Below are 17,588 nucleotides of genomic sequence, written 5' to 3'. Positions count from 1 at the left end.
ATTTTTCTGTCGATTTACAAGTATACCGAATTTAATTAAAAACTTTGAAAATGAAAGATAAATCTGAACCGTTTTTAAAAAGTCACATAACTTTCTCGGTTTTCCCTACTTTCAAATATACTACTGAAAAATGGATAAATGTCTGGCGCAATTTTCAGAAACATTCTACCGTGTCAGATTTTCGAAAAGAATGCTATAATTCATTCACGAATGATCATGCTCGCCAATGGCCCACTTCACCTCGAGCCAAGGTACAATCATCTAAGTGCTATGTAGAATCGTCGATTGTCTCCTCGCATAATGACAGAGATTACATTTCTCCGTGGGTCACGAAAGGTAAAAAGGAGACCGAGGTAGAATGCATCGACGAGTATTGTTCGCTAATCGTAATAGTGTCTTCGAGTAACCACTGCAATTATGATTTTCACCGTTCATCATGGTTCGCTTGAGATCTACTTGAAAGTCGCAATAAAATCATAGTAACATTCACTGAACACTATTGTTTAGAATTCCCGTGTAACGACTGTGATCACGATGTCCGTAGATCGCTGCGGATCTCCAGTAACCATGAAAGCTGATTAGAAAATAAAGTATCATAGAATCGATCGGCGGTCAATTGTTTCGAGTTCTCGACTGTCCCTTCGAGTAATCAGTGTAATCACGATCATCATAGATCATTGGTGAGCCGAGATTATTTGCGTGGATCATACTAATTTCTTTAATACTGGTTTATTCCGTTTTTATGACGGATTAGATGTTTATGATGGTACTTAGAGACTTATTTCTAACTTCCGTTGAAAAATAAATTTAAACAAAAATTACAAAACTCATCTAGATCTCCCGGAATTTTTATTAGAATGGGCACCTGTATGACAACATTTATTTAATAATTTCTAATCCAGGAATTTTCTAAATTTCAGTAATTATAAAATAAAAGATGCGAAACTGGTTATTTGACCGGTTAGTGTTAAACAAAGAATGTTTTCTGAAACGACGCAAGCAAATGCGATCTGTACGAATGATCGAGAGTCTTCAGTGATCTAGGCAGGCTAACAATAAGTCGAAACCGCTGTAAAATCGATCGCAGAGTCTTCAGACTTCCCCGTCGCCACTCGGTGAGTGCATTCCGATGCAAACAACTTGTTAACAAGGGACCGACCGATGACTAAGACCACCTTAAAATACATCGGTCGGCTCCGGGAGGAAATGATTTACTGCTCGAATGACAAACGTCTCTATAAAATGGAAATGTACTCACTTGTTGCCTCGTTGTCCTTTGTGTCCCGTTCCTGAAACAGAAATCAGAGAAAAGCTGTTCACGGTTCTTGGCTGTGCACTTCACCAGTCGAGGGGAAACTCAAATTCACTTTGCAAATGTCTCCTCGAGACAGCTTTCGCTTCTATCCTTCCTTTACTCAACACTGAGACTAATCGAGTCTGTCAGAATCGTCGGCTTCAAGTTTTTTCGACTTTCATTTTCCTCTCATTTTAGGAGCATAGCGAGTCTCACTCAAATTTACACAATTCAGCTTTAAGATTTTATTTTAACTTTAATTTTTAAAAACATTGCTATTATATCACTGGAATTTGTACGATTATTTTTAATATAAAGTCAGCATTCGTAATGATGAAATTTATTTTAAATTATTGTGTTTAATCATGTAGGACTTGTGTCAACATTTTACCTTCTTTAATAATACTTCAGAACACTGTTTAAAATCTTTTAGTTCAATCATGTATTAAATACTAATGTTACTTCAAAAAATAATCCCGAAAAAATTATTAAATTCTATTACTCAGACTAATTTCCTGGGCCAAGATTAAAATTGCTTTTGGGGCTAAAAAATTTGCCAAAAATGAATCGTATATTATAATCATACAAAATGTGAATAAATGGAATTCTGGCACTTTTGCAATACTACAGGAGCCAACTACAAAACTTTCAAAACATCCAGACAAAAACAAAATGTTCGCTATATTATAATCATACAAAATCTGAATAAATGCAATCCCGATGTATTCACAAATCTTCCAAAGTTTACAAAGATGGTTTTTCATCGAAGCACTACGCACACTACGCACTGAGTTTCGTTTTCCAACATTTTCTTCGAGTTCGATCGGGTTCCCGAGTGGAGCAGTGAAGGACGCACTGCTCGCGCGAACGCGAGACTGAATCCCGTCACCAAAAATCACCGTGTGGAAGCTCAGCTCGCTTGCTCGCTCGCAGGCGAGCGAACGCTGAAAAACGAGCGCCTAGCCTACCCGCTCCGACCCGCTCCGATCCGCGCCGACCTTTCGCCTCCCTTCCGTCCAGCACCGGCGATAAAGCGGCTGGTTTTCATCGCGCGTACAGCTCACGTGCACCGTATACCCGGCAACGACATTTCCTGTTTCCTTCCTGCTCGTCACCGTGCCGCACAGGGGTCCGGATTGGAAAATCGAGTGACTTTTGTCGAAAAATGAACTTCTTCATATTGACGTGTACATGGTTTGTATTGCTTCCTAAATATCCATCTACCTCGAAAATTAATAAAATATAATAAAAATTGTAATCGCAACGAACACTTAGAGTTCCACATTTTGAAAATAGTACGTTTCGCAGAAGAAAGATGCTTATCTTCAACTGGATGCCCTGGCTAACCTGTTTAATATTTTTCTCTGCTTTTCGTTTGAAATGAAGAGCATTAAAAAGTAATTTAAATAATGCATTAAAAAAATAATGCACAGCGAAGGCACGGAAATTGTACTGCATTATTGCGAATTGTATTTGTATTCTCCATTTAATAAAATTGTTGAGAAGAGAATAAAATTTTTACGTGGTTTTTGTGTCTCGGAGAATTTTTATTTTATTTATTTTTCATTATTCATTGCACTTATTAACACAAAGATCAATGTAGGTGATTTAAACTGAAATCATACTAAAAAATTAAAAAACCTAATACATACCCGTGAAACTGTTATAAAAAGCTTAATTTTATTCAATTCCATTTTCTTTAGACAACAGTGTTACTTCGGAGAGAGGAACTAAGCATTTTTGGAAACGTTTGAGACGGAATTTACTTTTACCAACAGAGAAAATATTGTTGAATAGCAATCTTAAGGTAGGTAACTGACAATGAATAATTCCTTATATATTTCAGACAAGACAATTACACGCCTGTACCGTTTAACTATCCGCTGAAATCTCGAGAACGATCTCTGATTGATTACAATCTCGCGGAACCCAACCATGCGATCACTAAGAGCTCGATAAAAACGGTATACTGTTCTTACGTCTGTTTTATCCTTTCTTCCTACCTCGATTGTCATAATGTTTCTTGTGTTTGATCGCTTTTTATTCAGGTTTTCACGGATCTACTTTTATTTACGTTCGTATACATTAATATTACGTTCGAAAGGAGTTCTAGATAGTATTCTGCACGCGGTTTAGCAGTCGCAAATTGACTAAAAGGAGTCGATCCATGGAGCGAGGAGTTGAATCAGCCGGCTGGCAAAAACATCTTGTAACAGATTCGTAGGCGAGGCCAAGTCGAGCGTCAACACAAGCGGAAAAGGAGTGACACTTTCCGAGTGTCTGGCAAGACAATGAACCACATAGAGGATCGTGCTCCCCCTGTAAAATAGGAGACTGTCCCTAAAATTTTCAGTGCTTGACGATGTTTTATTGTCGTAGCATGGGTTTCATCACTAATGCGTTTGTCTGATTATATCGGGAACATGATGTTCCAGGTGGGAGATCGGAATTTTAAATGGTTGTCAAGATTGGGATCAAAGAAATGTTAAGGACCCAAAATTGGAGATTCGACGAAGAAAAGGTATAAAGTAGGCGCCTTTATAAACAACTATTTTTTACCATTTTCATGTCCAATGACGATATCACAAAAATGTTTGAAAACCGATGAAAACGATGGAAATGGAACTGCTAAGAAAAGAGTGCAATAGAACAGTGTAAGTATACTGCAATAATTTTTTAGCATAAAATATATTTTTCAGCACTTCGAAACTTTTTCTTAAACAACATATATGTACCTGTCTCCTTCCAACAAACAAAATTTCTCACCATGAAAACAATTGTCCAGGGTCTCTTAAAGTGTGCTTACAAGTAAGACTACCTACCACTTGTTACAGAGAAAGGCGCGAACATAGAAAGCAGCTTAAGCAACGCAACACTGGCGAGATTAAAAGCTTCCTTGTGCTAGAATCACGACTGGAGCAAAAAGACAAGACACCTTCAGCAATTAACAGGTTGCACGAGGCATGCAGATGACGAATCGCGGGGCGTTGAAATTACGGGACACTCAGGAATCGATTGATCGTAGCGGCAGGCTGACAGCAGACAGTTACTAAGCGTCGCCGACGACAACGGGTCATCAGAACGTCGCGTTTACCGTGCAAACTAGAAAATTATTCAAATTGAGGCATCCTCGAGTGCTGTTCGACCACCACCTCCGCGATTTTTCACGGGAACGCAGTCATATCTCCTTGGCTAATTAACGACTAGAAGAACTGTATTTTGCGAACGATTACGGCCGTTAGGGACTCTAAAACGGTCTTGGTCAATCGATTTTTTATAATGAGACTCGTGCATGATTATAATGCATAGCCCTGCAAAATCGCTTGGAAAAAGAAGTGCCAATTTGCGACGCGCTTTACGGCGTATCTGTCTTTAAAAATGTCGAGAACATGATGATAAGTAAGTTTATGTGTTATTCGAATTTCAACGTCAATTTTCAAGACGATATTCATTTTTAGGACACGGTACAATTATAAAAAATGTTGGCCTTGAAAGATTCTGTCAAGGTCAATGTTGCACAAAACTTTTTTAACAGATCTTCGCCGATCCTGAGGTGTATAATCACGCTGTAACAGTTTTTACACACAATTTATAGGAACTTATATAGACAGAGACCAGTGTTGGGCAATAAATAAATTTATTTAAATAAACAATTATTTTAATAAAAAGAGCATACTCGGTTTAGCATGAAATAGGACTTATGCCCACTTTTAACATACTAAATATGGTACAAGCAGTAACTTTTTTATTCGTATAATATGTACGTAGCTATCGATTATTAATAATTATATACGTAAAACATAAAATAGTACAACGATATTCTGTTAAATTTTTTCAATCATTTTATCGTTTTAAATTTTATCTACATATATAAACAATTAGGTTTGCCATAAATGCATGAAATCCGCAATCTAGTGATGCATACATAAATGCATAAAATCTGAAGCTTGGTAATTGCGAATACGAAACTTCTTCAACCAGTTTCGTCAACCATAATCGTATGATTTCCGCGCAACGGCTGCACTCAATTATTAATGTGTCCAGTTGTAATTGGTTTTTCAGAGCCTCAGCTAATCGAATCTTTCACTTTCGACGTCCAGCGAGACGAAACACTGGTTTAACGGAATTAACGCCGTTCTCGTGGTAGCGGTGAGAGGATTTTGTATTCTGTTCATGCGGATCGCGCGCGTGCTTTACCGTTGAAAGATAGAGGGAGAAGAAGAGAGAGAGAGAGAGAGAGATTCCGCGGAAAATTATGCATTCTATGTAGTCCGCTTCGTGTGTGCTTTCCCCTGTAAAACAGAAAGAAAAGTCTCACGGAGGATTACGTATTCGAGGGGCGGCCAGTTTCGCGCGTCTTTTTCCTCGTATCCAAGGTGGCCGCTGTCACACGTCCTTTCTTCGAGAAGAAAAGCTTGGAAGGTCTTTGAAAAACTCACGAGAACCAAGCCTCGCGAACCCTTTTACTAGTAGAATGCTAGCGGACACTTCTCCATTCTGTTTTTAATAGAAAACGTCTCAGGAAGCGAGACCCCGCCGAGACAGATGCGGTTTGCGAAATGGAAAAATTAATTTCTTCAAAAAATGTATTTTTTATAAGATTCAAAAATTTATTCTCAGGATCAAACAACCCCTTCATACGTTAATTTAAAAAAAGTATTCTTGTTAAAAAGTTTCGAAAAACACCCGAGGCCATAAGCAGAAAACCCAACCACGACCGTCTCCGTTGTTTTCTAAAAAAAGTGTCGAAACAAGAATCTGACAGAAAATCAATCGTTTGCGCGCGTGCTTTCTACGTGGAAAACCCGTGGAAAACGCGTGTTTTCTACCAGAGCCGCGTCGAGAAAAACAACAGGAAATCGTCGGCGCGCGAAGCGACGACAGTGATTTTCATACCGACGGGAACAAAAAGGTCACGAGACTTGTTTGAATAATTCGCCAGTTTGCAGGATGAACACGCTGCGCCGGTAGTCTGGTTTTCTGGTTGGAAAGTGTCGCGTTCACCGACGACATTCCCGACACATTGTCCCGAGACGTTTACGAGCCTCTTATACGACAGTTGCGTCACCGGTTCGAACACGGTTTCACGACACCATCTGCTTTTTACGATCGCGATGCCATTTTCCTAACAATTATTGCTCCGGCCGTTTTTATCCCGTGGTACACTGTACATTCAGAATGCACCGACGCGAAATATAATCGGGACTCGTATGTAAATCAAACTTTACTATTCACCGGTGAACGTGCGCTGTGCTTGGGTGAAAATATTTATCGCTGGGAATCTCGTTTGGAATTACCGGTGGTAGAAATGTTTCTGAAAACTTTCAAAATTATCCTCTTATTTTTATCTGGAATAATTGTCGGAACTCTCCTTCAATTTTATATTCTACAGGGTGTCTCAGCTGAACGAGGCCACCTAAATGTCTCCTTCATTTAAACGGTATCGAAGAAGGAATATCATAGAAGGACAATTTCTTTTGTCCGGTTATTTTTTCATTTTTAATTCCATCTTATAGCGGCTGCAAAAATACATTTGAATATGCTTAAGTCATTAACTAGATGGAATAAAAAAAATAAGTTTTCTCGATAAAAAATAACGATGACCTTGAAAAAACTATGAAAAAATAACCGGACGAAAATAATGTTTTTCTGGAGATATTTAGGTGGCCTCCTTTAGCTGAGACACCCTGTATATTGGATGTAATTAATACGAAGTATATAATCGTTCATTAAGCTGCTCTTGCACCTATAATAACTATTATAGAAATAGTCTTATTTCTTTATATGAACTCTTTTATTTATTTTTGCAAAAAATTGCTGCAACCCTCCGACGGCGCGTCGCTTGGGTCTGTCTTGACTCAGAGGATCAAAACCGTTACTTAATTATTCAGTTTCCAGGGATTCAATTAAATGAATAACTGGAAATTGTTTAAAATGATGACAGTTGCAGCAAAGGAATGTCGCTAAAATTTATCAGTTCGGATCACTGTGTTGAGCGTCGTGCTCGGTAAGCTATGACGAAGGTTAGGTTATCTCCGGACGCGGATCTAAACGTTTTAGCGTGTAGCGAGCAGGCTTCGGCCACGGAGTACATTGTCATTTTATGGACAGACACGGGGCCCCGGCCGCACGACGGACGAGCCGACGGCTACAATTTGCGCATGTAATTGCGCCGCTATCAATTCCATTTCGCGAGTGAGTCGTCGTCGCCGTGTGCCAGCCTGCCTTCTTCTCGCTGCCTTGACTTGCCAGCCTGACTGCATGACTGCCTGCGCGCGAAAGAGACTCGCTACCGGTTGGCATGTGACGATTATTTATCTGTGAAATTAATCTTCCGTCCCGCTGACGACAAAGTATATTAAACGCCTCGAGCCGCGCGGACCGACGATCCTCGCGCGTTTGAATTTCCCGCCGAATTACCCTCAACAACGTGTATCGCTATCGTTTGACTTCGCGAATTAACTGCTCCAATATATTGCAAAAATGGTCGACAAGGGAAATTGTTCTTCTTTGTTTCAGATGGTGGAATTGTTGTTTTAAGTACGTGATGGTTTTATAATCCGCCATCTCCCATGAAATGGATTCCTGTTGTCACGTCCAGTAATTCAGCCGTTAATAATAGTTGATAAAATCAATCATGTATAATTCATGATATACATTTTCTGAATTTCTTTTTATACTTGCTGTAATAATGTTGTACGAGAAATGATAATTAATAATTAATATCGAACTATCGTATATTATATCACATTGCGTGCGATAGAATTAAGAAAACTCATTTTGAATTTAAATCTTCATTGAACAAATTAAGAATACAACGAAATCTATTTCATTAAATAATTTATATAATTTGAAATATAAATTGTGGGTGAATATTCGTTGAAACCTGTTCATCACTGAAGAATGTGAAGATTTTTCAGAGGAATCGATGAGCAATGGATTGTTCCTCGATCTATGAGATGCACAGAGTAACATGATCCAGCCAAGAGGATGATAAAAGATGAAATGTAGACGATTAAGAAGAAAGCGATTAAGAGGAATTGGTGATAATGCAGCCACCTCATGAAGATTAAGCCTAGAACAATGGATTGGCTAATCTATAAAAGGGATGGCTCCTCATCAGGAGCTCAATTGACAGTCAATATTTCGAAGTTAAAATTAACATCCAAGTTTGTCAGTGTTTTAAGTTGCAGCGTGTTAAGCTCACGTTATATTATACAGCGTGAGCACACGTTAATCAGTCAAAACAATTTTTCTCGACTTTCATTTCAACGTGACGATGTAAAGGGAAGTCTACGAAAAATTCTGAAAAATTGATTTACGATTTCCGTACATGATTCTGTTATAGTTCAAATGAAACATGTGCCTCATCAGTGGTACTTTTGGTAATTCTAATGTCGGTGACACAACTTTTATTTAAAGTATAATAATACTGTTGAAAAAGATCGTGGATCAATTTTTGTGGACGCATTGTAAATGGGACACTTCACTTCGGCAGACCACATTGAAATGACTGTGGAAAACAATCTTGACTAGACAACATTTATTTAGTATCTAGCAGAAAATAGTTAATCAGAATGCTTGCAGCGCGTCTATCCAGCTGAAAAGTATGAGGCGTTCAAATTTCGCGCGGCGGATCGGTAAACGGTAAACAAACGTTAATCGCGGGAATTTAATTACACCGTTGCGAGGAAGAGTAATAGTTGGAACTAGCAGTGTCACGGCTTTTAATCCGGGGACACCTCGGTTATTACTCTTGGTGGGTTTTTAACGTTGTCGTGGCGCTGTACCGTGCCGCGCCGCGTAAATAATACGGCTCGGCCCGTTAAGTCGGATTTATTGCGCGCGCGCGGCTCCCTGAACCCGCGGCGCTTATTATTTAATCGCTCATTAACGATTCGTCGTCGTGCTCGCGCACGCTCCTTGTAAATTCCACGCTAATCACGGCGACGCTCGCTTTTATTTCCCTTTTAAGGCCCCTATTGTTCGAGCGGCTTTGCGTTCAGCTCTTCTTATCCCATAAGCACCTACTAGAGCGTGCAAAAATTCTCCAAGCCTCCAAACAAATTCCACAATGCGCGAAAAAATTGTTTAATTGAGCAGCACCTCGCCGACGATCTTATACTGCTGATTGCACTACGGATCTTTATGTAAAATAAACGATTTCCAACTATTTCTTCGTTTGATCATTTTAATAAGCGAAAAGCAATGCAATAACATTTTTCTATTCGTCTTTTAAAGGATTTTTCAAAATGTTGAAGATGTTTTTCTCAGAAAACTGAATTGCGAAAGAATGCAATATATTACATATTCCGAGAGTAGAAATTTTCACAGAGTTCTATTTTCAATTAGAAGCCTTCAGTGAACATACAGTAATTTTCGCAACTCGTCTCGAGGCTCCACAACTTCGTCATCATTCACCAACATTCCACAAGTTCGGCAAAGACAGCAGGAAAGAGAATTTCAAAGAAACAAGCATTCAAACATTTCAAGCATCTCAAACTACGATAAAATGCAAAGCTCGCGTCGGAATAGACGCGCGAACGTCCTGGCAAACACTCATCCGGAAAGACGACGCCGCGAAAATGACGCAATTAACAACGCGGATGAACGAGCAACGTCGACTCGTGCAATTAAGCTTCCCGGGTGAAAGTTTATTAAACGTCGAGGTCTGCGGTGGCGGTATTCATCCTCGCGGGGTAAAGCGAGAAAAAAGGCGAGCTTCAACGTCCGAGAAACGGGGTGGGAGGATTTTAATTGATACGATTAATGGAGAACCTCCTCCGGTTCAACTTTTACGAAAATGGAAGAGCACGAGGAGCACCCATGAAACGCCGGGGAAAAGTTGCACGCCACCAGACGTAATTGACTTTCAACGAGTTTACGTTCTTATCTGTGGATTTCAATCTCCTCTCCTCGGACGTACCACTTTCCACTTTCTTCTCGTTCAACCCTTTTTTCCCTGGAAACCCTTTTTGGCCTATCGAACACCATCTTCGGGAAAATCATGCTCGACTTCCGCTCATGCTCGGAAAGTTGCTGATTCTTTGATTTTATCTAAACTGTTGTAAGAAAAAACTCCCTTTTTGTAAACGTAATAAATGTGCAGGATGATCAACAAAAACTGCTACTTAAAATAATTGCATAAATAATTATGATTTCATCTAAAAAATTTTTATACGAAACTCCTACTATTTCTTCTTTCTGCTTAAAATGTATAACGATGGCTACAGCTCAAGGTGATCTGAAGGTTATGTTATAGTTCACTAAATGCATCTGTATATCAGCTACAATATATAATATTATTGATTTTATACATTTATCATAAGAATAATAAAGTTGTTCTATTATTTTCGATTTATTAAAAATATTTCATTAGAAGGAGAATCGTGTCATTGAATTTCTGTTTTGCACGGAGACCGAAAGTTATTATACTGGAAGATTGGTTGATATTGAAGAATTTGATGATCCCTGACGGATTGATCGATAAAATTGTTTATCGGACAGGCGCGTGTCCCTGTTGCAGCAACATGAATGCACCGGAGCAGCATGAATGCATCGGAATAACAGCGATGGGCAAAGATTCTTGAAAAGCTGGGATCAGGATGGTTCCGACATCGATCAGGGCAACTTTTTCTCGCGGATCAGGATCGTCCGAAAGGAAGGACAGAGTCGAAAGCCGACACGGGGCCGGTACCCTCGTTTCGTTCTGCTTCACGCACTCCCGCGTGGTGGCAGAAAGGAAAAAGGAGACGGAGAAGGAAGCACCGGATGAACGACGACGACGAGGACGAGGACGAACGCCGCCACCGCAACGGAGGCAACAACAACGCCGAAGAGGAACAGGAAGATCGGGGTGAAGAGGAAAGAAGATGAAATGAAGTACTCAATCTTCAGCTTGGCTTCATTACGGAAATCGGAAACGCCATTTTCTTGAGATCTTGGTCTACTCTACTGATTCTACGTTTCTTGACTTCGTTCCACCTGCTGCGGTGATCTAGATTATTCTAGATCGTTGTTTCACCTTGACTTCATGCTGTTTGACTTCAAACATTTTGACAAGTTGTATCCACTATGTATATTGACGTCCATGAATTCTTTTAATCTTCGTGCAATTTTAAATTTCATTAAAACCTCGTGGAAGTATTTTCTTAAATCATGGAGAACAGGAAAAGGACAGCACATCACTTTGATACACTATGCCAAATGCTACATCGAATCAAATGAATGTTACAGTAGGATCAACAGAGAGTCTAATAAGTCCCAAAGAAATACCTTCAAAAATGTGTTTAAAAAATTAACAAAGCACTGAATGGTTCTAGCATCAATTGTACTGGAACTTCACTCGTACTTCAACTTTCGAGCAACATCAGAAACCAGCTCACAGCACTGCAAACCACGATCGAAGACTCGAAAGAAGAAGAAGCAGAAGAAGAAGAGGGCGAAGAAAAGAAGGGGCGAAGGAAGAAGAGGAGGCGGAGGCGTGGAAAAGGATGAAGTGGAGGAGGATGAAGAATAAGGTGAGGTAGTAGGACGAAGAGGACGAAGAGGAGGAGGGTCGGCTGGAAGTACTCGACCTCCACCTTGGTCTCCACGCATCGTGGAATTCGTTCGGGGAACAGGGACTCCCGGCTCGCCACGCTCTGGCTTCTCTCGCTCTCGGCCGCTGCTTTGCATTTTACACCGGTGCCGAGATTTGGTCGTTAGATTCGCCGATCCGCCTTCTACCGGGGGCCCGGTCTGCTCCCCCTTCGATTCCGCCGGCGTTTTCATAGCCCCGGGCAAGGATGCGCGGTGCCCTAACCACCCGTCGCGCTCCCATGTACTCGGTGGCCGTTTCTTTCCTCCCCGAGCACCGCCTGGCTCGATAATAATGTTATCTTCCATGCAACTGACTTTTCTTTTACGCGCCGGCGAGCCCGCGTATCGAATTTCCGCTCGCGATCGACCGATCGCACTTCCGCTCGCGTTTCGCAACTCGCGACTCTACCGATTTTCCCCGAAAATACCAAAATTTTTTCGGATTACCCACCAGCAACCTGAATGCATTTATTTGTTTTTTATTGTTTAGGATTGATTCACAACGATAACATCGATTGCTGGTCTATGTCGAAACGGTGCACGAAGCAATCCGCGTTTGTACAAGAATCGATTTAGCAAAGGCCATGCGACCAGCGATCCCGCGACTTTTTCCTGCGGTCAATATTACTCAAGTTTCGTCCGCATTATCTTTTTGCGCGAGCAACGCGAAGAAGACGACGGTTTCAGGTGACAGCAGTCGTTTTCCCGAGCCTCCCGAGAAACACGCGGCCTTGTGCCTTCGCGTTTTTAAGTGTTTTTGCGTGGAGACAGGACAAAAGCTGTCCGACTTCCCAGATGTCCTTTCGTCGGTCTTTCAGACCGAGGTATCAATTTGAAACTTTGTGGATCCATAGATATACAATTTTGAGAAGGCACAGCAATTTGTTCAAGTAAATATATTCATTCGATTTGGAGATATAGCAAGTTTATTGGAACAGGAACTACCCCCTTAAATGGATACGTGAAATATTAATTTGAAGCTTAACAAAAAAATAAAAGAGTAATGAAACTTAACCCTTTGAGGATGAGTGTTCAATGATGTATTTAATTCCTGAAGTTGCAAATATATAATTTAGTTATGCACATAACAAAAGCACAGTAGGTACATATTGTTAATTACTCTCATTCTTCAAGACTTCATCAGATAGGTCTTTGAAGGAAATGTACTCCGTATTTAAAAAAAGAACCGCGTCCACAAATTAGTATAAAAATGAATGAAAATATTTTTAAACGAACTCACACAAAATGTGTACCACGCTGAATAAATATAATGGACAAAAATGAAGAAATCCAAGCGCACAAGAAACAATTTTAAAAGCAACAATTTAAAAAGTACAAAGACCCATTCAATTTCGATGCTCCGCGTCTAAGAAGCCAACAACCGAAAACAAAGAAAGAAAAGTAACCGAGGGCAACCAAAACAAATAAGCAAATAGAATTAGCGGGTAAAGAACCTCGGACATAATTTCAATGAATTTCGCGCAACGAGGAACAACCGCAAAGCAAAGTCAGCGTTTTTCAGCTCTCTCTCTCTCTGTTCAGGTTCGAGTTGCAAAAAATCGACCGGCCGTAAACACGCTCGCAGCGAGAGTATACAAGCGGTCACGGATTTTCGCGAGCAAGAACGAAATGTAACAGTTTCGGTCGCACGCTTTCGCCACGCTTCGCGGAACTTCGGACACGGGGTACGGAGCTCCGAAAAATCTAATGTCTCGTTCCTCTTCGTTTTTTCCTGTATTGTTGTTTGTTCTGCTTTTGTTGCCATGCGTTTTCGCCGCCTTTCACCTCGGAGCTTTAAATACGAAACGCGCGCCGCTACGGCCATTGTTCGCACGATCAAATTATGGGGTACAAGTCTTTATGTAACTCTCGCGGTGCTCAGAATACGCGAAAGTTTGAGGCGATAGTCGCTCGTAAAATCTCCGGGACCCGCGAGGAATTACGTTATCGTTGAAGACCGATCGTTCTCGCCGATCGTGAGCAGAAATTTCTAAGTTTCCACGCCTTTAATCAATCCGTCGCTTTCTTCATTTTCATCTCTGGCCGATTTCTCTGTTCTTATCGAATGTATTATACACAGAGTATATTGTCATTTTTGTTGATTTCAGTCTTGTCGGTAATTAATTTAATAACGTCACATTATTACCGATAATGGGAGTCAATTCACCAAAAAATCCTCCATAAATTGATTGTTCATTGCAAAAAGAATTAACGTCTAGCCACTACAAATAAATTTATTGATTATTTGAAACTGATCTAGAGTAATATAATAATGGTTTCCTATCTAGTTTCAGCAGCTCACAAACGCGACTCGAAAAATTGCACAACGGTTTCTGCGAGACCTAATATTATCGTAAGTCAATTTCCCTTACGGAAAAAGAAAAGTCGATATAAGGGAGCAGACGTTCTCGTGATACTCGCTGGAGAAGGAACGGGAAGCGGCAAGGGAATGCACTTAAAATAGAGATCGGTCATTTTTAAATCGTATAATTCTCGGTGGTTTTTATACCGGGTCGCCTCCGTCCGTGGCATTTCCTGGTTGCGATCGATCAATTCGTAGCCGAGATATCGATAAACCCCTCCGCAAGTAGAAACGATCCTTGTAAAGAGTAATCAGACGAGATCTGGGATCGAGATCCTTCGCTTACATAACGTCCAGTCCATCCAGACTGGAGAAGAGAGATCTTTGTCGTTTGGTTAAACATCCCGCTCTAACGACCGACCGGCGTCCCGTCGTCTCGATCCCGTCGTCCGGAGGATCGAGGATCGAGGATCGACGAATCGACGTTTTCAGAAACGATTATCTGAGATCGCGCGCGAAACGACCGTGTCTCCGACGCGAAATTAATTCAACAAATTTTTCTCACTTTTGTAGAATTTATTAAGAAATTCTCAAATGTTGATGATACTGATTCTATAAATAAATCGGCGCAATTCGAATGTAACTCGCAAAATTCGCGTGTTAACATTTCGATAGTCCCAGACAAGGTTTTCGCGGAAACAGTTGAAGGTCACGAGGAATCGCGCAGGGGTCTGCCAATCGTTCTCAGGGTTACAATAGTGAGTTACGTACCGTGAAAATGGCGGAAGCTGCAAGACGCCCGCGTTTCCACGGCCTTCGATCTTCCAACGCGAAACAATGGAAACGAACTTTCCTCGCTTTCGACAACAGGCTGCTGCCGCCATTCCAGCGGCTGTGACGCGAGCATTACCTAACTGGCTCGACCGCGTCGGGAGAAAATCTCTCTCTCTCTCTCATTCTCTCTCTCCTCGCCTAAGTAACCCACTAAACTACAAGAGCGCCGGGGAACGAGGACAATGGATCCTCGAGAGCTGGAGTCGCGAACGCCGCGTGCAGCCAATTGCATTACGGAGAAAGCTAGCCTCTCGTCCGGCACTCTCTGTATCTCGACGTTCTATACTCTCCTCTGTCCTCCTCTAACCTCTCGTCTTGGTTCTCCTAACGCCGTCCTCTCGGTCCATTCTTCCTTCCTCGTTCGTTACCTATAGGGTCTGGCGATCGAATTAACCTTCGGCGAACGCACACGAATTTTAACAATGCCTCTGTTTTTCGTCGTGTTTCTATACGAGGTCGCAACAGTGGTACAACCGGGCCGGATTCCACGTGGAATAAGTCGAAAATATGCAGCGAAGTTTTTTTCAAATGCACAAAATGTGCATCGTGTACTGCACAGAAAATGTGAGAAAAATTATTTGCTTTCGTTTTTCTTTCATTTTCAAATTGAACAGAGTGTCTGCTATGTCTGGCACAGAAGTGGGAAATTTCGATCGAGCACCAAATAAAATTGTCGGTCATGTACTTCACCAACTTGTCTAATATTACTAACACAACAAACACCAAATAAAATTGTTTATCTTGTATTCCGTCAATCTGTCCAATATTCCTGGCACAAAAGTTGGTAATTTCTAAGAAACACCGAATAAAATTGTTAATTCAATTTTATGATATTTCTAGCACAAAAGTTGGTAATTTTTAAGGAGCACTATATAAAATTGTAAATAAAAGCTGTTCATTTATAAACTTCCTTAATTTGGTTCAAAGAATAAGAACCGCGTGATGAAGGATTTAATAAGAGATTCAAAGCAGTTGCAGATTCAGTAAACGTTGGAAGAATCGAATATTAGAATGGAGGGCACAGATCCATCCGAGACATCGGTTCACCTTTCTCCTTTCGCGGCTCGGCACCGCGGACAGAAATATGTCGTGTAAATGGCAACCGGGGCCCGTGTAAACGGTCCCATGCGGAAGGTGATATAGGGGTACGATCACTCGCCACTTAACCCCGCGGATCAGGAAGTCGTTTTCTACCTTCCCCCGTTCTGAGTTCTCTGCGTGAAAGGGAATATCGAGAGTGAACGCGGACTGAGGGCATACCAACCACGCCGAACAGGAAAAACATTAATTGCGAGCCAGGGAATTGTTTGATTCTTGAACGATCGACGCTATCTGGCGAAATTCTGCTATTCGTACCAAAACACCTTTATCATTAGAATTCATCTTGGGATCACGTTTCAAAATGTTAAATATCCATACTACAGTAGATTACGTGTTACAGTGAAGAACCATTCATCTAAGAAGAACCATTGGGACTACGCGGTTTCATAGATCGTGTAGTTGTACTATTTTTCTGTTTCCCGTTTTCAGATCGAATATTTACTGTATATCGTTATGGAGAAATCAATTTTTCTGAATTGGTTTATGAAGAAAATAGGAGTCGGAGAAAATTTCGTTACCTTATTCGGTTATTTAGGTCTCTTCTTCATCAGACTGCAACTTGGTCAGACTGCGAATCTGCAAAATACAAAAGGCCTGTGTCAATTGCAAACGACAATTCTTCTTTTAATAATTTTAATCGTTCAGGACTGACTCGCGAGTCAGACATTTTCATAATTTTCTGGTGTTTTCACTATGTTTTATTTCATCATGCAACCATATTCTAAAGGAGATTAAGAGCTCGTTAAGCTTTCTCAAACATTTTCCTCTACCCAATTTCAGAGGTTTAAAGAAGGTAAAAAATCTCGTTAACTTTTTTTCTTCAGCATAAATTTCACAGTATAATGATGGACTTTGAGAAGTTCGTCTTTATGCAACATATAGGAATCTTATTCATTATTGATTCCACCTTTCTTGATTTTATAGAAATCAGAATGAGGAGCAAGTTCAATTTACCAACTGGAAAATTTCTTATGGTAAACACAGAGTAGAGATGTCACAATCTAATGTCTGAATGTCTTAGAAAAACAATTTTCGAAAACTCTCCTTGTAATTATTTCTCCCGCTCTTGTCTTTTGTTTGAAGAAAATTTGAGACCTATCAAAATTTGATTGGCAGTGTAGTCGCTTCAGAGTGCAGTGGTTTAACATTAGGGGACAGGTAAGAAGAATTCAGTTGGAAGTCAGGGCCGTGACAAGAACACCCCATTAGTCGTCGAGGAATTCCATCAAACGCGGCGCGCGCACCCCGTTCCGTGTGCCAGCATTCGCCACGCTTCCAGGTAACAGCGTCGCGAGCACCGGGGATTATGTTTCATGTAAATAGCATTACACGAGATCAGTCACTCGGCGAGTGCACCGCCTCGATTCAATGCAAACGTCTGCATTATTTGACTGGAGTGGCTCGATAGAGGGATCGCACTGCATCCGTCGCGACGCTTGTCAGCTGCACACCGGCTGGCCGCGTTCGTGAGCTCTT

The 17,588-nt window shown here is 40.9% G+C and overlaps 1 protein-coding gene across 1 annotated transcript in view; it reads right to left on the bottom strand.

Moving 5' to 3' along the window:
- Sano (CABIT domain-containing protein serrano) overlaps positions 1-17,588 on the bottom strand; it is a 213,747-nt gene that overhangs the window by 94,671 nt on the left and 101,488 nt on the right. The window contains exons 3-4 of the mRNA XM_076427888.1: positions 16,631-16,688; positions 1,259-1,289 (exon numbers count right to left, since the gene is read on the bottom strand). The gene's annotated coding sequence lies outside the window, so the exon portion shown is untranslated. The remainder of the gene's footprint in view (positions 1-1,258; positions 1,290-16,630; positions 16,689-17,588) is intronic.

The sequence above is a fragment of the Lasioglossum baleicum genome, chromosome 7 (assembly GCF_051020765.1).
Source record: "Lasioglossum baleicum chromosome 7, iyLasBale1, whole genome shotgun sequence".
NCBI classification, from domain to species: Eukaryota; Metazoa; Arthropoda; class Insecta; order Hymenoptera; family Halictidae; genus Lasioglossum; species Lasioglossum baleicum.
This window is presented reverse-complemented; position numbering and strand designations above follow the sequence as displayed.